We start from the raw sequence: 22,659 nt of genomic DNA, 5'->3' as shown, positions 1-22,659 counted from the left end.
TGTACGCTGCCACCGACAGGCACACACGTGCGGTTTTTAAATGCAAGCACGGACGCACTAAGAACCTAACAGGTTTTAGGAGCAAAAATTAATGACGAGAACTCTGACACTATCAGCCACTGCTGACTGACGTGTATTATACACTACACTTGTGCGTTATATAATAGTTTGGTAAAAACGCACACAAGTGCACCTGTACGCTGCCACCGACAGGCACACACGTGCGGTTTTTAAATGCAAGCACGGACGCACTAAGAACCTAACACAGGTTTTAGGAGCAAAAATTAATGACGAGAACTCTGACACTATCAGCCACTGCTGACTGACGTGTATTATACACTACACTTGTGCGTTATATAATAGTTTGGTAAAAACGCACACAAGTGCACCTGTACGCTGCCACCGACAGGCACACATGTGCGGTTTTTAAATGCAAGCACGGACGCACTAAGAACCTAACACAGGTTTTAGGAGCAAAAATTAATGACGAGAACTCTGACACTATCAGCCACTGCTGACTGACGTGTATTATACACTACACTTGTGCGTTATATAATAGTTTGGTAAAAACGCACACAAGTGCACCTGTACGCTGCCACCGACAGGCACACACGTGCGGTTTTTAAATGCAAGCACGGACGCACTAAGAACCTAACACAGGTTTTAGGAGCAAAAATTAATGACGAGAACTCTGACACTATCAGCCACTGCTGACTGACGTGTATTATACACTACACTTGTGCGTTATATAATAGTTTGGTAAAAACGCACACAAGTGCACCTGTACGCTGCCACCGACAGGCACACACGTGCGGTTTTTAAATGCAAGCACGGACGCACTAAGAACCTAACAGGTTTTAGGAGCGACAATTGCTGAGAAGTCTGACACTATCAGGACTGTTTTAGACTGTGTACACCAGCCCCAGATATGATGAAGGCTGGTATACGGTCACCACTAGGAATGGCTATATACCCTGCCTGCCTGCCTGCCTGCCTGCCTGTATACTGCTACAATAGTCCTGACAAGGACTCTTTTGGTCACTAGCCTGTATTCCAACCTGGCTATACCCTGCCTGTATACAGCAACAATAGTCCTGAGAAGGACTCTGCTACTGTACTCCGACCTGGCTATACCCTGCCTGCCTGTATACAACTAGAATAGTCCTGAGAAGGACTTTTGGTCACACTGTTTGCAGCCCTGCTACGGAAATAGCTATAAAGGGCCGCAAACCTTTCCCTGAAGCAGCGACCCTCTCCCTGCACTGACTGTCTGGATAGCTGTGAGCAGAGCACAGCGCGCCCGCCGGTATAAAGGCTCGGTCACGCTGTGCAGGCCGGCCAATCACTGCAATTCCACAACTAACAGGGCTGTGGCATTGCAGTGGTCTGCCAGCCAATCCCTGCATGAGGGCTGGCTCTCAAAAGAGCGCCAACATGCAGGGAAGAAGACCACGAGTACAGCACGAGTATCGCGAGATTACTCGGTCCCCGTCGAGTAGACCGAGTACAGTGATACTCGTGCGAGTACCGAGTAGTAACAAGCATGCTCGCTCATCACTATTTATTAGTAAAATGGCTTACACTCCCCTTTTTTCCACTTTTTTCTTCACTACTTTTATAAAGAAATTTTTCCTTTCTTTATTCTTAATGCAATTTTATATAGCAACACCACCATTTTTTGCCACGAACATAATTTTTCTTGTCCGTCATCCCGTTCACCCTTACAGGGTTGTGGACAGATGCACTTGTCACTACACTTCTAAGACTCAATACAGGGTCTGGAGCTCAATGCTCCCTTTTTGTTTTTTTTTCTTCTTTTTTTCTTTTTTTCATTTTGTCCTTCTTCTTCTTCTTTTTCTGATTTTTGTCTCAAAAAGCTGATGAAATTTGAAACACTATACCCCAGTGATTTTATAAATGTTTCTCAATATATCACTTGAGAACTTTTATGGCCGGTATTGTAACAGTTGACCATCCCGGCAGTATTTGAAATACAGCAGTCAGTCCTCTGACGTAGCTCCATATGTGTATATATAGAGGTTCTTCCTCCTTTGATTGCATACTGTTCTTTTTTTGCCCTGATGAAGGAGACAGTGATCTCTGAAACACATTGACCGGAAAAAAGAATAAAGAGATGAAATAATTAACATCAGTTTCCTTTGGTGACAGCGCGGCACGCACCCGATTTTCCTCCTATACGTTATTGCTCTTCTACTAGGGGCTGCGGCTGTCGCCATTTGTAACGTGCATTTAGGGGTTGTGACTGGCACAACCTTAATAGGTGAGTGCAACTACTATTAATTATTTGTTACCTTACCAGGTAAGACCCTAATTTGTGCGTCTGCTCCAGAGTTATTTCCCTGATTATTAATATCTGACAGGCAGTGATTGATCCTGCATTCTCACCTTCCTCTCTGTTGCACATTCTTATTGTTCCTATATGCTCTCTATTTCCATCAGACTTTTTTTGTCCTTCGGTGGGGCTCTAACATATGTGCACCATTTATTATTTATTTTTATGGATTCCTTTCTTTTTTCATGCTAGCGTTCATTATGCAGTAGTCATTCATGATATATCTTATATTTGTGAATCCATTAGGGCTCTATATGTCTGGTGCATCACATTGGGTCTTTTCAGTGCACAATAGGCACCTTTTTCTGTTATGCTCTGCTGCCACCTTATGGACATCCTATCAGTGATGCCAGAAAAAAATGGACATGTCTCCGTGCAGCAATCACGGACACGCGGGTACGCCGCACGGAGACACGTGCAGTGAAAAATCACTGATGTGTGAGCAGACCCATTCATTATAATGGATCTGCGTATCTCAGTGATTCTGTTATGTTTAAAAAAAAGCACAAACGTACCAGAATCACTGACGTGTGAAACAGGCCTTATAGTGTTTTGATTTATGTATGTATTATACAACTTCTGTGGATCTTGTATGAGTGACTTTTCTTCATTTTATTGGATTGTTTTAAAATATTGAAATAAAGTCACGCTTCCTATGCATCCTTTTGTATTCTGATTGGCTACTATAATACAGTTTTTAGGCACTGAGATCGATACCAGAGGCATGGTCTTCCGCTTACCAGAGGATAAGCTCAAAAGGCTAAGGGACATAATAGAAGGGTTTAGTGCTGTTAAGAAGGTGGCATTAAGATAAATGAAATATATCTTCTCGGTCTTCTCGTTTTCTTGCTGAGTTGTGCCAATGGACAGAGTTTTTTCTAGACATTTGCTATTGGAAACTCAGGGAACCAAAGCTCCTGGATAGAGTTGAGCGCGGTTCGTGGTTCGTGGTTCTCCAGTTCTAGGCTCGAGTGATTTTGGGGCATGTTCTAGATCGAACTAGAACTCGAGCTTTTTGCAAAAGCTCGATAGTTCTAGAAACGTTCGAGAACGGTTCTAGCAGCCAAAAAACAGCTAAATCATAGCTTGGTTTCTGCTGTAATAGTGTAAGTCACTCTGTGAATCAAACTATTATCACATTTCAGTGTATAGTGTGCGTGAACAGCGCCTTCAGATCACTGCTGTTTCTATAATGGCGATCGCCATTTTTTTTTTTTTTTTCTTGTCTTCCTTCCCTAAGTGCGCGCGTCTTGTGGGGCGGGCCAGCATGTCAGCCAATCACAGACACACACACAGCTAAGTTGACTTTGAGCCAGAGAAGCAACGGCATGTGTGATAGGATCTGCATGTCACATGTCCCTGCATTATAAAACCGGACATTTTCTTCACGGACGCCATTATCTGCCTTCTGCGTCTTTGGTGTCAGACATCACTGTCGCAGCTCCGTCCTCCTGAGTCCTATAGCCGATACAGCTGTATGCGCTGCATACACAGCGTTAGACAGCATAGGGAGAGCACTTTATAGCAGTCCTTTTAAGGACTCAAACCGGCAGGGTCAGAGAGCCATACGTGACAGGTCCTGCAAACAGCAACAGCATCTGTGTAGCCAAGGTCAGGGATTTCCTCCCTGCATTTCACCATTAGGAGGGAATAGAAAGGCAGGCTTCCATTCCTCTACCCAGAGCACCACAATCCTGCCACTGTACCCTCCTGTCCTCTGCACACTCCAACTCATTATAACTAAGCCATTATACTAGCAAACACTCAGTGTACCTAGTGGCATCCTATCTGTGGCTATTGGACTTTGCTATAGTCCCACTAGTGCAAAGACATTTGCAGAGCACGTCTGCCTGCATTGCACACTCCAACTTTTTTAAACTAAGCAATTTTACTAGCAAACACTCAGTGTACCTAGTGGCATCCTATACGTGGCTATTGGACTTTGCTATAGTCCCACTAGTGCCAAGACATTTGCAGAGCGCATCTGCCTGCGTTGCACACTCCAACTAATTTTAACTTAGCCATTATACTAGCAAACACTCAGTGTACCTAGTGGCATCCTATACGTGGCTATTGGACTTTGCTATAGTCCCACTAGTGCCAAGACATTTGCAGAGCGCATCTGCCTGCGTTGCACACTCCAACTAATTATAAGTAAGCCATTATACTAGCAAACACTCAGTGTACCTAGTGGCATCCTATCTGTGGCTATTGGACTTTGCTATAGTCCCACTAGTGCAAAGACATTTGCAGAGCACGTCTGCCTGCATTGCACACTCCAACTTTTTTAAACTAAGCAATTTTACTAGCAAACACTCAGTGTACCTAGTGGCATCCTATACGTGGCTATTGGACTTTGCTATAGTCCCACTAGTGCCAAGACATTTGCAGAGCGCATCTGCCTGCGTTGCACACTCCAACTAATTATAAGTAAGCCATTATACTAGCAAACACTCAGTGTACCTAGTGGCATCCTATCTGTGGCTATTGGACTTTGCTATAGTCCCACTAGTGCCAAGACATTTGCAGAGCGCATCTGCCTGCGTTGCACACTCCAACTAATTATAAGTAAGCCATTATACTAGCAAACACTCAGTGTACCTAGTGGCATCCTATACGTGGCTATTGGACCTTGCTATAGTCCCACTAGTGCCAAGACATTTGCAGAGCGCATCTGCCTGCGTTGCACACTCCAACTAATTATAAGTAAGCCATTATACTAGCAAACACTCAGTGTACCTAGTGGCATCCTATACGTGGCTATTGGACCTTGCTATAGTCCCACTAGTGCCAAGACATTTGCAGAGCGCATCTGCCTGCGTTGCACACTCCAACTAATTATAAGTAAGCCATTATTATAATTATTATTATTATTTATTATTATAGCGCCATTTATTCCATGGCGCTTTACAAGTGAAAGGGTATACGTACAACAATCATTAACAGTACATAACAGACTGGTACAGGAGGAGAGAGGACCCTGCCCGCGAGGGCTTACAGTCTACAGGTAATGGGTGATGGTACAATAGGTGAGGACAGAGCTGGTTGCGCAGTGGTCTACTGGACTGAGGGCTGTTGTAGGTTATAGGCTTGTTGGAAGAGGTGGGTCTTGAGGTTCCTCTTGAAGCTTTCCACGGTAGGGGAGAGTCTGATGTGCTGAGGTAGAGCATTCCAAAGTATGGGGGATGCACGGGAGAAATCTTGTACGCGATTGTGGGAAGAGAAGATAAGGGAGGAGCAGAGAAGGAGATCTTGTGAGGATCTGAGGTTGCGTGCAGGTAGGTACCGGGAGACTAGGTCACAGATGTAGGGAGGAGACAGGTTGTGCATGGCTTTGTATGTCATGGTTAGTGTTTTGAACTGGAGTCGTTGGGTGATGGGAAGCCAGTGAAGGGATTGGCAGAGTGGCGAGGCTGGGGAGTAGCGAGGGGAGAGGTGGATTAAGCGGGCCGCAGAGTTTAGGATAGATTGGAGGGGTGCAAGAGTGTTGGAAGGGAGGCCAGAGAGCAGGAGGTTGCAGTAGTCGAGGCGGGAGATGATGAGGGCATGCACTAATGTTTTTGCTGATTCTTGGTTAAGGAAAGCACGGATCCGGGAGATGTTTTTGAGTTGTAATCGGCATGAGGTGAAGAGGGCTTGGATGTGTGGCTTGAAGGATAGAGCAGAGTCGAGGGTCACTCCAAGGCAACGAGCTTGTGAGACTGGGGAGAGTAAGCAACCATCGAGTTTGATGGAAAGGCTTGTTGGAGGAGATGAGTGAGGAGGAGGAAAGACAATGAATTCTGTTTTGTCCATGTTAAGTTTTAGGAATCGCACAGAGAAGAAGGATGAAATAGCAGACAGACATTGTGGGATTCTGGTTAGTAGAGAGGTAATGTCAGGTCCATTATACTAGCAAACACTCAGTGTACCTAGTGGCATCCTATCTGTGGCTATTGGACTTTGCTATAGTCCCACTAGTGCCAAGACATTTGCAGAGCGCATCTGCCTGCGTTGCACACTCCAACTAATTATAAGTAAGCCATTATACTAGCAAACACTCAGTGTACCTAGTGGCATCCTATACGTGGCTATTGGACCTTGCTATAGTCCCACTAGTGCCAAGACATTTGCAGAGCGCATCTGCCTGCGTTGCACACTCCAACTAATTATAAGTAAGCCATTATACTAGCAAACACTCAGTGTACCTAGTGGCATCCTATACGTGGCTATTGGACCTTGCTATAGTCCCACTAGTGCCAAGACATTTGCAGAGCGCATCTGCCTGCGTTGCACACTCCAACTAATTATAAGTAAGCCATTATTATTATTATTATTATTATTTATTATTATAGCGCCATTTATTCCATGGCGCTTTACAAGTGAAAGGGTATACGTACAACAATCATTAACAGTACATAACAGACTGGTACAGGAGGAGAGAGGACCCTGCCCGCGAGGGCTTACAGTCTACAGGGAATGGGTGATGGTACAATAGGTGAGGACAGAGCTGGTTGCGCAGTGGTCTACTGGACTGAGGGCTGTTGTAGGTTATAGGCTTGTTGGAAGAGGTGGGTCTTGAGGTTCCTCTTGAAGCTTTCCACGGTAGGGGAGAGTCTGATGTGCTGAGGTAGAGCATTCCAAAGTATGGGGGATGCACGGGAGAAATCTTGTACGCGATTGTGGGAAGAGGAGATAAGGGAGGAGCAGAGAAGGAGATCTTGTGAGGATCTGAGGTTGCGTGCAGGTAGGTACCGGGAGACTAGGTCACAGATGTAGGGAGGAGACAGGTTGTGCATGGCTTTGTATGTCATGGTTAGTGTTTTGAACTGGAGTCGTTGGGTGATGGGAAGCCAGTGAAGGGATTGGCAGAGTGGCGAGGCTGGGGAGTAGCGAGGGGAGAGGTGGATTAAGCGGGCCGCAGAGTTTAGGATAGATTGGAGGGGTGCAAGAGTGTTGGAAGGGAGGCCAGAGAGCAGGAGGTTGCAGTAGTCGAGGCGGGAGATGATGAGGGCATGCACTAATGTTTTTGCTGATTCTTGGTTAAGGAAAGCACGGATCCGGGAGATGTTTTTGAGTTGTAATCGGCATGAGGTGAAGAGGGCTTGGATGTGTGGCTTGAAGGATAGAGCAGAGTCGAGGGTCACTCCAAGGCAACGAGCTTGTGAGACTGGGGAGAGTAAGCAACCATCGAGTTTGATGGAAAGGCTTGTTGGAGGAGATGAGTGAGGAGGAGGAAAGACAATGAATTCTGTTTTGTCCATGTTAAGTTTTAGGAATCGCACAGAGAAGAAGGATGAAATAGCAGACAGACATTGTGGGATTCTGGTTAGTAGAGAGGTAATGTCAGGTCCATTATACTAGCAAACACTCAGTGTACCTAGTGGCATCCTATCTGTGGCTATTGGACTTTGCTATAGTCCCACTAGTGCCAAGACATTTGCAGAGCGCATCTGCCTGCGTTGCACACTCCAACTAATTATAAGTAAGCCATTATACTAGCAAACACTCAGTGTACCTAGTGGCATCCTATACGTGGCTATTGGACCTTGCTATAGTCCCACTAGTGCCAAGACATTTGCAGAGCGCATCTGCCTGCGTTGCACACTCCAACTAATTATAAGTAAGCCATTATACTAGCAAACACTCAGTGTACCTAGTGGCATCCTATACGTGGCTATTGGACTTTGCTATAGTCCCACTAGTGCAAAGACATTTGCAGAGCACGTCTGCCTGCATTGCACACTCCAACTTTTTTAAACTAAGCAATTTTACTAGCAAACACTCAGTGTACCTAGTGGCATCCTATACGTGGCTATTGGACTTTGCTATAGTCCCACTAGTGCCAAGACATTTGCAGAGCGCATCTGCCTGCGTTGCACACTCCAACTAATTTTAACTTAACCATTATACTAGAAAACACTCAGTGTACCTAGTGGCATCCTATACGTGGCTATTGGACTTTGCTATAGTCCCACTAGTGCCAAGACATTTGCAGAGCGCATCTGCCTGCGTTGCACACTCCAACTAATTATAAGTAAGCCATTATACTAGCAAACACTCAGTGTACCTAGTGGCATCCTATACGTGGCTATTGGACCTTGCTATAGTCCCACTAGTGCCAAGACATTTGCAGAGCGCATCTGCCTGCGTTGCACACTCCAACTAATTATAAGTAAGCCATTATACTAGCAAACACTCAGTGTACCTAGTGGCATCCTATACGTGGCTATTGGACTTTGCTATAGTCCCACTAGTGCCAAGACATTTGCAGAGCGCATCTGCCTGCGTTGCACACTCCAACTAATTATAAGTAAGCCATTATACTAGCAAACACTCAGTGTACCTAGTGGCATCCTATACGTGGCTATTGGACCTTGCTATAGTCCCACTAGTGCCAAGACATTTGCAGAGCGCATCTGCCTGCGTTGCACACTCCAACTAATTATAAGTAAGCCATTATACTAGCAAACACTCAGTGTACCTAGTGGCATCCTATCTGTGGCTATTGGACTTTGCTATAGTCCCACTAGTGCCAAGACATTTGCAGAGCGCATCTGCCTGCGTTGCACACTCCAACTAATTACAAGTAAGCCATTATACTAGCAAACACTCAGTGTACCTAGTGGCATCCTATACGTGGCTATTGGACTTTGCTATAGTCCCACTAGTGCCAAGACATTTGCAGAGCGCATCTGCCTGCGTTGCACACTCCAACTAATTATAAGTAAGCCATTATACTAGCAAACACTCAGTGTACCTAGTGGCATCCTATACGTGGCTATTGGACTTTGCTATAGTCCCACTAGTGCCAAGACATTTGCAGAGCGCATCTGCCTGCGTTGCACACTCCAACTAATTTTAACTTAGCCATTATACTAGCAAACACTCAGTGTACCTAGTGGCATCCTATACGTGGCTATTGGACTTTGCTATAGTCCCACTAGTGCCAAGACATTTGCAGAGCGCATCTGCCTGCGTTGCACACTCCAACTAATTATAAGTAAGCCATTATACTAGCAAACACTCAGTGTACCTAGTGGCATCCTATACGTGGCTATTGGACTTTGCTATAGTCCCACTAGTGCAAAGACATTTGCAGAGCACGTCTGCCTGCATTGCACACTCCAACTTTTTTAAACTAAGCAATTTTACTAGCAAACACTCAGTGTACCTAGTGGCATCCTATACGTGGCTATTGGACTTTGCTATAGTCCCACTAGTGCCAAGACATTTGCAGAGCGCATCTGCCTGCGTTGCACACTCCAACTAATTTTAACTTAACCATTATACTAGCAAACACTCAGTGTACCTAGTGGCATCCTATACGTGGCTATTGGACTTTGCTATAGTCCCACTAGTGCCAAGACATTTGCAGAGCGCATCTGCCTGCGTTGCACACTCCAACTAATTATAAGTAAGCCATTATACTAGCAAACACTCAGTGTACCTAGTGGCATCCTATACGTGGCTATTGGACCTTGCTATAGTCCCACTAGTGCCAAGACATTTGCAGAGCGCATCTGCCTGCGTTGCACACTCCAACTAATTATAAGTAAGCCATTATACTAGCAAACACTCAGTGTACCTAGTGGCATCCTATACGTGGCTATTGGACTTTGCTATAGTCCCACTAGTGCCAAGACATTTGCAGAGCGCATCTGCCTGCGTTGCACACTCCAACTAATTATAAGTAAGCCATTATACTAGCAAACACTCAGTGTACCTAGTGGCATCCTATACGTGGCTATTGGACCTTGCTATAGTCCCACTAGTGCCAAGACATTTGCAGAGCGCATCTGCCTGCGTTGCACACTCCAACTAATTATAAGTAAGCCATTATACTAGCAAACACTCAGTGTACCTAGTGGCATCCTATCTGTGGCTATTGGACTTTGCTATAGTCCCACTAGTGCCAAGACATTTGCAGAGCGCATCTGCCTGCGTTGCACACTCCAACTAATTATAAGTAAGCCATTATACTAGCAAACACTCAGTGTACCTAGTGGCATCCTATACGTGGCTATTGGACTTTGCTATAGTCCCACTAGTGCCAAGACATTTGCAGAGCGCATCTGCCTGCGTTGCACACTCCAACTAATTATAAGTAAGCCATTATACTAGCAAACACTCAGTGTACCTAGTGGCATCCTATACGTGGCTATTGGACTTTGCTATAGTCCCACTAGTGCCAAGACATTTGCAGAGCGCATCTGCCTGCGTTGCACACTCCAACTAATTTTAACTTAGCCATTATACTAGCAAACACTCAGTGTACCTAGTGGCATCCTATACGTGGCTATTGGACTTTGCTATAGTCCCACTAGTGCCAAGACATTTGCAGAGCGCATCTGCCTGCGTTGCACACTCCAACTAATTATAAGTAAGCCATTATACTAGCAAACACTCAGTGTACCTAGTGGCATCCTATACGTGGCTATTGGACTTTGCTATAGTCCCACTAGTGCCAAGACATTTGCAGAGCGCATCTGCCTGCGTTGCACACTCCAACTAATTTTAACTTAGCCATTATACTAGCAAACACTCAGTGTACCTAGTGGCATCCTATACGTGGCTATTGGACTTTGCTATAGTCCCACTAGTGCAAAGACATTTGCAGAGCACGTCTGCCTGCATTGCACACTCCAACTTTTTTAAACTAAGCAATTTTACTAGCAAACACTCAGTGTACCTAGTGGCATCCTATACGTGGCTATTGGACTTTGCTATAGTCCCACTAGTGCCAAGACATTTGCAGAGCGCATCTGCCTGCGTTGCACACTCCAACTAATTATAAGTAAGCCATTATACTAGCAAACACTCAGTGTACCTAGTGGCATCCTATCTGTGGCTATTGGACTTTGCTATAGTCCCACTAGTGCCAAGACATTTGCAGAGCGCATCTGCCTGCGTTGCACACTCCAACTAATTATAAGTAAGCCATTATACTAGCAAACACTCAGTGTACCTAGTGGCATCCTATACGTGGCTATTGGACCTTGCTATAGTCCCACTAGTGCCAAGACATTTGCAGAGCGCATCTGCCTGCGTTGCACACTCCAACTAATTATAAGTAAGCCATTATACTAGCAAACACTCAGTGTACCTAGTGGCATCCTATACGTGGCTATTGGACCTTGCTATAGTCCCACTAGTGCCAAGACATTTGCAGAGCGCATCTGCCTGCGTTGCATACTCCAACTAATTATAAGTAAGCCATTATTATTATTATTATTATTATTTATTATTATAGCGCCATTTATTCCATGGCGCTTTACAAGTGAAAGGGTATACGTACAACAATCATTAACAGTACATAACAGACTGGTACAGGAGGAGAGAGGACCCTGCCCGCGAGGGCTTACAGTCTACAGGGAATGGGTGATGGTACAATAGGTGAGGACAGAGCTGGTTGCGCAGTGGTCTACTGGACTGAGGGCTGTTGTAGGTTATAGGCTTGTTGGAAGAGGTGGGTCTTGAGGTTCCTCTTGAAGCTTTCCACGGTAGGGGAGAGTCTGATGTGCTGAGGTAGAGCATTCCAAAGTATGGGGGATGCACGGGAGAAATCTTGTACGCGATTGTGGGAAGAGGAGATAAGGGAGGAGCAGAGAAGGAGATCTTGTAAGGATCTGAGGTTGCGTGCAGGTAGGTACCGGGAGACTAGGTCACAGATGTAGGGAGGAGACAGGTTGTGCATGGCTTTGTATGTCATAGTTAGTGTTTTGAACTGGAGTCGTTGGGTGATGGGAAGCCAGTGAAGGGATTGGCAGAGTGGCGAGGCTGGGGAGTAGTGAGGGGAGAGGTGGATTAAGCGGGCCGCAGAGTTTAGGATAGATTGGAGGGGTGCAAGAGTGTTGGAAGGGAGGCCAGAGAGCAGGAGGTTGCAGTAGTCGAGGCGGGAGATGATGAGGGCATGCACTAATGTTTTTGATGATTCTTGGTTAAGGAAAGCACGGATCCGGGAGATGTTTTTGAGTTGTAATCGGCATGAGGTGAAGAGGGCTTGGATGTGTGGCTTGAAGGATAGAGCAGAGTCGAGGGTCACTCCAAGGCAACGAGCTTGTGAGACTGGGGAGAGTAAGCAACCATCGAGTTTGATGGAAAGGCTTGTTGGAGGAGATGAGTGAGGAGGAGGAAAGACAATGAATTCTGTTTTGTCCATGTTAAGTTTTAGGAATCGCACAGAGAAGAAGGATGAAATAGCAGACAGACATTGTGGGATTCTGGTTAGTAGAGAGGTAATGTCAGGTCCATTATACTAGCAAACACTCAGTGTACCTAGTGGCATCCTATCTGTGGCTATTGGACTTTGCTATAGTCCCACTAGTGCCAAGACATTTGCAGAGCGCATCTGCCTGCGTTGCACACTCCAACTAATTATAAGTAAGCCATTATACTAGCAAACACTCAGTGTACCTAGTGGCATCCTATACGTGGCTATTGGACCTTGCTATAGTCCCACTAGTGCCAAGACATTTGCAGAGCGCATCTGCCTGCGTTGCACACTCCAACTAATTATAAGTAAGCCATTATACTAGCAAACACTCAGTGTACCTAGTGGCATCCTATACGTGGCTATTGGACTTTGCTATAGTCCCACTAGTGCAAAGACATTTGCAGAGCACGTCTGCCTGCATTGCACACTCCAACTTTTTTAAACTAAGCAATTATACTAGCAAACACTCAGTGTACCTAGTGGCATCCTATACGTGGCTATTGGACTTTGCTATAGTCCCACTAGTGCCAAGACATTTGCAGAGCGCATCTGCCTGCGTTGCACACTCCAACTAATTATAAGTAAGCCATTATACTAGCAAACACTCAGTGTACCTAGTGGCATCCTATACGTGGCTATTGGACATTGCTATAGTCCCACTAGTGCCAAGACATTTGCAGAGCGCATCTGCCTGCGTTGCACACTCCAACTAATTATAAGTAAGCCATTATACTAGCAAACACTCAGTGTACCTAGTGGCATCCTATACGTGGCTATTGGACTTTGCTATAGTCCCACTAGTGCCAAGACATTTGCAGAGCGCATCTGCCTGCGTTGCACACTCCAACTAATTATAAGTAAGCCATTATACTAGCAAACACTCAGTGTACCTAGTGGCATCCTATACGTGGCTATTGGACTTTGCTATAGTCCCACTAGTGCCAAGACATTTGCAGAGCGCATCTGCCTGCGTTGCACACTCCAACTAATTTTAACTTAGCCATTATACTAGCAAACACTCAGTGTACCTAGTGGCATCCTATACGTGGCTATTGGACTTTGCTATAGTCCCACTAGTGCCAAGACATTTGCAGAGCGCATCTGCCTGCGTTGCCCACTCCAACTAATTATAAGTAAGCCATTATACTAGCAAACACTCAGTGTACCTAGTGGCATCCTATACGTGGCTATTGGACTTTGCTATAGTCCCACTAGTGCCAAGACATTTGCAGAGCGCATCTGCCTGCGTTGCACACTCCAACTAATTTTAACTTAGCCATTATACTAGCAAACACTCAGTGTACCTAGTGGCATCCTATACGTGGCTATTGGACTTTGCTATAGTCCCACTAGTGCCAAGACATTTGCAGAGCGCATCTGCCTGCGTTGCACACTCCAACTCATTATAACTAAGTTGCATTGTCAGGGATATTTATTCTTTATTATTCTGCTGTTAATAAAGCTAGACCACCACTGCAATCTTCACCACCTCTCAATTTTTACTACCACATTTTCAGTCCACAATCTTGTCGCAATCAACATGAGTGGCAAAATGACAGATGCTGGTGGAAAGGGGAAGAGGCGTGGTGGAAAAGGCAAAAAAGGTTTTGTCTGTGGGGAAAGTGCAGCAGCACTGAATACACGTTCAGAGACAACGCTGGCAGCTGGACACGACAAAATCTCCAAGGCGTAACTGGAGAGCTCTGGCCATTTTTCTAGGTTTGAAGCCCAAAAGGAGCAAGGCTCCAGTTGCACAGCCATGGCATCGATGTTCATTTGGAGATACTCCTGTATCATCCTCTCCAGCCGTTGAGTATGTGTCAGACTTGTTGTCTCTGGTGGCCTTGCAAAAGAGGGTCTAAAAAAATTATGAAAAGATTCCATAAAATTGCTGTTACCGGCACCAGATACGGTCCTACTGGTACGGGTAGACTGTTGAAGATGACGAGACCGTCCCATGTTTGTCAAGTTACAACTGGGAGATTCCCTCCCTGCACCTGCACGGTTGTTTGGTGGAAAAGCCGAGCTAAGATCGAGTAACAGCTTCTGCTGATACTCCTGCATACGTGCGTCCCTTTCTATGGCTGGAATTATGTCACAAAATTTGGACTTGTACCGGGGATCTAATAGTGTGGCAATCCAGTAGTCATCATCACTTCTAATTTTGACAATACGACTGTCATGTTGGAGGTAGTGCAACAAAAAGGCACTCATGTGTCTTGCGCAGCCATGCGGACCAAGTCCACGCTGTGTTTGTGGCATAGAGGTGCTACCCGTTCTTTCTTCCTCTGACATCTCCCCCCAACCTCTTTCAACTGAAATTTGACCAAGGTCTCCCTCATCCGCTGAGTCTTCCATGTCCATGGACAGTTCGTCCTCCATTTCTTCATGTTCTCCTGCACCTTGCTCAACATTTCGCCTGCTACTATGCGCCCTTGTCGATCCCTGTTCCCCATGGTCCCATGCCTGCTGCGTTGGTGATGATGAACGTCTGGACCTTGGTGATGTTGTTGTCCCTTGCGCATATGAATCCTCCTGTAGTTCCTCCCCTTCATGTTGTCCCACCCCCTGACTCCGAATAGTGTTTAGCGTGTGCTCCAGCATGTAAATGACTGGAATCGTCATGCTGATAATGGCATTGTCAGAGCTAAACATATTCGTCGCCATGTCGAAACTGTGCAGAAGGGTGCATAGGTCCTTGATCTGAGACCACTCCATCAGGGTGATCTGCCCCACCTCTGCATCTCGTTGGCCCAGGCTATACGTCATGACGTATTGCACCAGGGCTCTGCGGTGCTGCCACAGTCGCTGTAACATGTGGAGAGTTGAATTCCAGCGTGTCGCCACATCGCATTTCAGGCGATGAACCGGCAGGCCGAAAGACTTCTGGAGCGATGCAAGTCGCTCTGCTGCGGCGCTTGAACGGCGGAAGTGAGCTGACAGTTTTCGTGCCCTGTTCAGAAGGCCATCTAGGCCGGGATAGTGTGTTAAAAATTGCTGGACGACAAGGTTCAACACGTGAGCCATACAAGGTACGTGTGTCACAATGCCCAGGCGAAGTGCCGCACCCAGGTTTGCAGCATTGTCGCACACGGCCTTACCAGGCTGCAGGTTGAGTGGAGACAACCATTTATTAAACTCGGACCGCAGAGCTGACCACAACTCCTCAGCTGTGTGACTCTTATTCCCAAGACATGTCAAGCTAAAGACCGCCTGATGCCGTTACGCTCTGCTGCCAGCATAGTAATGAGGCGTGCGTGATTCCTTCTGCGCAGTGAGAACGCTGGTGGCCTGACCAGGCAGGCTTGGGGCGGAGGTGGAGGACCCAGATGAGGTGGAGGATGCAGAAGCTGTGGCGGAACTTGGACAGACAGAGGATTGACACACAAGTCGTGGGGACGGCAAGACTTGTGCAGCAGACCCTTCACCATCTATCACCATAGTTACCCAGTGCCCAGTCAGCGACATGTAACGTCCCTGTCCATGCTTACTGGTCCAAGTATCGGTGGTGAAATGCACCCGTTCACACACAGAGTTTCTCAAGGAAGCGGTGATGTTGTGTGCGACATGCTGGTGTAGCACGGGCACACCTTTCTTAGAGAAGTAGTGGCGACTAGGCATCTGGTACTGGGGCACAGCGACAGACATAAGGTCTCTAAAATCCTGTGTGTCCACTAGGCGGAAAGGCAGCATTTCGGTAGCCAACAGCTTACAGAGGGATAGAGTCAACCTCTTAGCTTTGTCATGGGTCGGAGGAAGTGGCCTTTTATTTGACCACATCTGAGGGACAGAGATCTGGCTGCTGTGTGTAGACGGTGTTGAGTAGGGTGTCCCTGGAAAAATGCAGGTTTGTGAGGAAAGTGCAGGCGGAGACATGATGTTGCCTTCATCCAACGTTGGTGCTATCGATGTCTGAGAGAGCTGTACACACTCACTTGTTTCCCCTTCCAAACCAACTGACGACCTTACAAGCAAACTGCCTGTTGCGGTTACAGTGGTGGAAGTTTGGCGTGGAAAAACAGGTGTGACAGCTGTCCCCACAGTCCTAGAAGATGAAGAGCGCGCGGATGCACTGGAAGGGGCGGGCGGTGGATGGTTCGCTCTTGCAGCATTGCAGCACAGTGAGCTTCCCACCGGGACCTATGATATTTATTCATGTGACGATTCATGGAAGAAGTTGTCAAACTGCTGAGGTTTTGACCTCTACTAAGAGAATCATGACAAATTTTACATATCACATGATTTGGGCGATCTTTTTCTATGTCAAAAAAGGACCAGGCTAGGCAAGGCTTAGAGGCCATGCGACCTGTTGATCCACCCCGAATAATGCTCATAGGCAGAGTGGTGGCTGAGGATGCAGTTGTAGACGTGCTACCAGTGCTCCGACTCTGTCCAGGAAGGCGCAAGGTAACTTCGTCGTCGGTTGCATCCTCCTCCACCGCCTCTGTTGACCTCCTCGAGTGCCTGACTGGGGGTTGACAGTAGGTGGGATCTAGAACTTCATCATCAATTGTTGTGTTTGCACTCCCCTCCCCCTCAGACCGAGCCTCTTCTTGCCCTGACCGAATATTTAAGTTGTCATCCCAATCGGGTATCTGCGTCTCATCTTCATCAGTATGTTCCTCATTGTCTATAACCACAGGTGTTACAGTTTGTGACAAAGGGTCAACATTATGCTCAGAAACTTGGTCCTCACGGCCTGAATCAGAGTCACAAAGGTTCTGGGCATCACTGCAGACCATTTCCTGTTCTGTACTCACTGTAGCTTGGGAGCAGACCTCTGATTCCCAGGCTATAGTGTGACTGAACAGCTCTGCAGACTCAGCCATCTCAGTTCCACCATACTGTGCAGGGCTGATGGAGACTTCAGAGCTGGGAGAAATCAAGTGTGATTGGGATGACAACTCAGAGGACTGGTGTTTTTTGGATGCGGTACTTGAAGTGGCTGAGAGGGCACTTGTTGGACCACTTGAGATCCATTCAAGCATTTTCCTTTTTTGCCCATCATCTACCTTTCTTCCTGTTGTTCGTGTCCGTAAAAAAGGGAGCACATCGGATTGTCCACGGTAAGTAGTAGACATCTTACTTTTGCTGGTAGATGGTCTATCTTCAGCAGATGATAATGGAGCTTTGCCACTTTCCCCACAGACAAAACCTTTTTTGCCTTTTCCACCACGCCTCTTCCCCTTTCCACCAGCATCTGTCATTTTGCCACTCATGTTGATTGCGACAAGATTGTGGACTGAAAATGTGGTAGTAAAAATTGAGAGGTGGTGAAGATTGCAGTGGTGGTCTAGCTTTATTAACAGCAGAATAATAAAGAATAAATATCCCTGACAATGCAACTTAGTTATAATGAGTTGGAGTGTGCAACGCAGGCAGATGCGCTCTGCAAATGTCTTGGCACTAGTGGGACTATAGCAAAGTCCAATAGCCACGTATAGGATGCCACTAGGTACACTGAGTGTTTGCTAGTATAATGGCTAAGTTAAAATTAGTTGGAGTGTGCAACGCAGGCAGATGCGCTCTGCAAATGTCTTGGCACTAGTGGGACTATAGCAAAGTCCAATAGCCACGTATAGGATGCCACTAGGTACACTGAGTGTTTGCTAGTATAATGGCTTACTTATAATTAGTTGGAGTGTGCAACGCAGGCAGATGCGCTCTGCAAATGTCTTGGCACTAGTGGGACTATAGCAAAGTCCAATAGCCACGTATAGGATGCCACTAGGTACACTGAGTGTTTGCTAGTATAATGGCTAAGTTAAAATTAGTTGGAGTGTGCAACGCAGGCAGATGCGCTCTGCAAATGTCTTGGCACTAGTGGGACTATAGCAAAGTCCAATAGCCACGTATAGGATGCCACTAGGTACACTGAGTGTTTGCTAGTATAATGGCTTACTTATAATTAGTTGGAGTGTGCAACGCAGGCAGATGCGCTCTGCAAATGTCTTGGCACTAGTGGGACTATAGCAAAGTCCAATAGCCACGTATAGGATGCCACTAGGTACACTGAGTGTTTGCTAGTATAATGGCTTACTTATAATTAGTTGGAGTGTGCAACGCAGGCAGATGCGCTCTGCAAATGTCTTGGCACTAGTGGGACTATAGCAAAGTCCAATAGCCACAGATAGGATGCCACTAGGTACACTGAGTATTTGCTAGTATAATGGCTTACTTATAATTAGTTGGAGTGTGCAACGCAGGCAGATGCGCTCTGCAAATGTCTTGGCACTAGTGGGACTATAGCAAGGTCCAATAGCCACGTATAGGATGCCACTAGGTACACTGAGTGTTTGCTAGTATAATGGCTTACTTATAATTAGTTGGAGTGTGCAACGCAGGCAGATGCGCTCTGCAAATGTCTTGGCACTAGTGGGACTATAGCAAAGTCCAATAGCCACGTATAGGATGCCACTAGGTACACTGAGTGTTTGCTAGTATAATGGCTTACTTATAATTAGTTGGAGTGTGCAACGCAGGCAGATGCGCTCTGCAAATGTCTTGGCACTAGTGGGACTATAGCAAGGTCCAATAGCCACGTATAGGATGCCACTAGGTACACTGAGTGTTTGCTAGTATAATGGCTTACTTATAATTAGTTGGAGTGTGCAACGCAGGCAGATGCGCTCTGCAAATGTCTTGGCACTAGTGGGACTATAGCAAAGTCCAATAGCCACGTATAGGATGCCACTAGGTACACTGAGTGTTTGCTAGTATAATGGCTAAGTTAAAATTAGTTGGAGTGTGCAACGCAGGCAGATGCGCTCTGCAAATGTCTTGGCACTAGTGGGACTATAGCAAAGTCCAATAGCCACGTATAGGATGCCACTAGGTACACTGAGTGTTTGCTAGTAAAATTGCTTAGTTTAAAAAAGTTGGAGTGTGCAATGCAGGCAGACGTGCTCTGCAAATGTCTTTGCACTAGTGGGACTATAGCAAAGTCCAATAGCCACAGATAGGATGCCACTAGGTACACTGAGTTTTTGCTAGTATAATGGCTTACTTATAATTAGTTGGAGTGTGCAACGCAGGCAGATGCGCTCTGCAAATGTCTTGGCACTAGTGGGACTATAGCAAGGTCCAATAGCCACGTATAGGATGCCACTAGGTACACTGAGTGTTTGCTAGTATAATGGCTTACTTATAATTAGTTGGAGTGTGCAACGCAGGCAGATGCGCTCTGCAAATGTCTTGGCACTAGTGGGACTATAGCAAGGTCCAATAGCCACGTATAGGATGCCACTAGGTACACTGAGTGTTTGCTAGTATAATGGCTTACTTATAATTAGTTGGAGTGTGCAACGCAGGCAGATGCGCTCTGCAAATGTCTTGGCACTAGTGGGACTATAGCAAGGTCCAATAGCCACGTATAGGATGCCACTAGGTACACTGAGTGTTTGCTAGTATAATGGCTTACTTATAATTAGTTGGAGTGTGCAACGCAGGCAGATGCGCTCTGCAAATGTCTTGGCACTAGTGGGACTATAGCAAGGTCCAATAGCCACGAATAGGATGCCACTAGGTACACTGAGTGTTTGCTAGTATATATGGCAAAATTATAGATGGAAAGGGAGAAGGGGAGGGGGGGAGAGAGGAGGATGTAATTGACTACAAGGGTATGAGTTATGAGTGATCATAGGGATAGTGTTACATAAGTGGAAATACCTATGGAGGACCGGATGTGTAAGCGCATACCTTATACAAACCTATAGAGTGCTGATGGGTGAGAGTGTGATGTTAGATATAAGACATCCTATAGTGAATAGTGAGCCGTAATCAAGTGCAACAGGGATATTTCACGTGACTATGGGAACATGGAAGGTAAAGAAAGGGGAGAAAAAACTGTTAGACAAGGTAATCAGACATAATGTAACCAGTTGATCAGACATGACAAACATGACAAATAAAAAACAAGGAAGAATGGAACTCCATACATAGTGGAACCATATATAGTGTGAACACGAAAAAGAACCGGGCGTTAGAAAAAATGTGCACGGCCCAATGAATCAAGTCGGTTCTTCATATTCATGGTTTAAGCCCTTGGGTTCCAACGTGCCCAGAGTATATATCCAGAAAGATTCCCTTTCTTTGAGCTTCCTAATTCTATTGCCTCCTCTGCGTATGGCTGGGACATGTTCGATGACTTGGAATCTTAATTGGGCCACTGTGTGATTATGCGTCACAAAATGGTGTGGGACTGGTAATAGAATCTGCTTACAATGTATTGTTGACTTGTGCTTAGCACAAAAAAAGGGAATCTTTCTGGATATGTACTCTGGACACATTAAAACCCAAGGGCTTAAACCGTGAATATGAAGTACAGACTTGATTCATTGGGCCGTGCACCATGTCACCATGTGTGCAATTGCATTGTCCAATGGCTCACAATGGTTATGCGTTTTCATTGGATGGATAATCGAAGCCATGTTTTTTTCCTTTCTCTTGGGTTTGTTGTGTGAGTAGCCTATAGGATTAAGTTAGTTACCGCAGGCAGTGGATTTAGCTTCCTGTCTTTGGTCCAGTGGTAGATTGATTGTTTGGTCTATGAGCTGTTATGGGTTTTAATCCAGGTGAATGCCCATGGGCTGCCTATAACTGTGTGAAATATGTAGTTTTACTGGGCTGGGATGAGAGAATCCATCGAAGCATGGTGTAGGGATTGTGGTTCCTGTGTGCTAAGAAGAAAGGCTAGCACCAGCCAGAAAGCCCCATTACAGCCAATAATCAACCGCTAGCCGCTGGAACTCGTTGCTCTAGATCATGTCAAACTCTCACCAAGCAGGAATAGATACATTAGCCCACCATCCCACCCAAAGAGCAACTTCTGCTGCGCAGCTGGCTTTCTAGGCAGCAGCGCTATTGTGATGTCAGCGGGGGACATTGTGACAAGCCAGTGTTCCGTCACTTCATGTTGTGCACTGTTCAAACGGAAAATACATCAACAGGCAGACTACAGAAAAGCTTACTGACAAAGGATAGAGAGGGGCTTTCTCAGAGGGCTTTTTACAGTTTGTCTATTCCCAATTAGCCGTTTAAGTATGCTTAATGAAAGTACTAATTCTTTCATAGGCCGCCCATTCTTAGTATTTGACGTTCCTTATATTGCGGTATCAGGCTTCGCAGCAGGTTGCAAAACATTCATCACCCATGACTGTCCCCAATTGGGCTCAGAAGCTAAATGTCTATCATGACCTCTCTTTTTGAAAGTCCAAGAGCAAGCAAACTCTTCCTCCAGGAGAGGGAGCCAACAGATCACTAAAGACATCATCATTGCTCAAAGAAAACACCGAAAAACAATGGAAGCTTTAATTGGAGTGGAATCTGATAGACAGCACCTGATGCCAAGTCTGCATCTTCTAACACCTGCAGTCACTGCAGCAGCTGAATCCAATGTGTCCAAAAGGGATCTATTCTATTCAATTGCAAATGATCTAGATAAGACTGAGAATAAGATACTGCACGGGACATAGCAGAGTTGGTCAAGTTGAGTGGAGATGAGTTTGCTATTTGGCACAGCTTTTGCATCAATAAAGCAAGTAAAAGGTGTGAAAGATAAAAAAAAAGGGTGAAAGTGTGAAAAGTGAATTGGCCAAATTGAGGTGCATATAAAGTTTTTGCTTTCTTTCAATTCACTAATGAGGCTCATTTGAATCAGGTGAATTGAGTTCTGCTTTTGGAAACTCGGTTAAGAAGGGGTGCACCGGTCCTGGAGGTACTGCAATACCAGGTCAATGCGTGGAGTGGACAGAGCAAGATTTTTTCCATCTCCTTGTTCTAAAAATCCATTTAATATATGGTCCCTAGAGAGGGGACGTATCAGATATTAAACTGATAAGAACAGATTTAATTTTTTTTTTTTCTGTTTATCAGTAGGACTTCAAAATAACAAAGGTGATCGCCTCCCGTTGCCTGGGAACCGTCCAGGCACAAGAGGGCTATGTGTCACCAGAAGGCGCACACACTCCCTCAAGGCCGGCAGACGTGCAATCCCAGGCACCTTCCAGTACCGACCAAGGTAGCGTCCTCCGAAACTACACTTGATCTTAGCCAAAAGGCTGAGAAGCTATAACCCGAATTGGTTACGGCCTTGAGTGGCACCCTGGCCTAT

The 22,659-nt window shown here is 45.9% G+C and overlaps 1 pseudogene; it reads right to left on the bottom strand.

Moving 5' to 3' along the window:
* Window positions 1-22,241: 22,241 nt before the first annotated feature.
* On the bottom strand, window positions 22,242-22,447 carry LOC142286500 (U2 spliceosomal RNA; annotated as a pseudogene).
* Between the last annotated feature and the right edge of the window lie 212 nt (window positions 22,448-22,659).

This window comes from Anomaloglossus baeobatrachus, unplaced genomic scaffold, assembly GCF_048569485.1.
Source record: "Anomaloglossus baeobatrachus isolate aAnoBae1 unplaced genomic scaffold, aAnoBae1.hap1 Scaffold_66, whole genome shotgun sequence".
Taxonomy (NCBI): domain Eukaryota; kingdom Metazoa; phylum Chordata; class Amphibia; order Anura; family Aromobatidae; genus Anomaloglossus; species Anomaloglossus baeobatrachus.
Note: the sequence above shows the minus strand (reverse complement) of the source record. Positions and strands in the feature narration are given on the sequence as shown.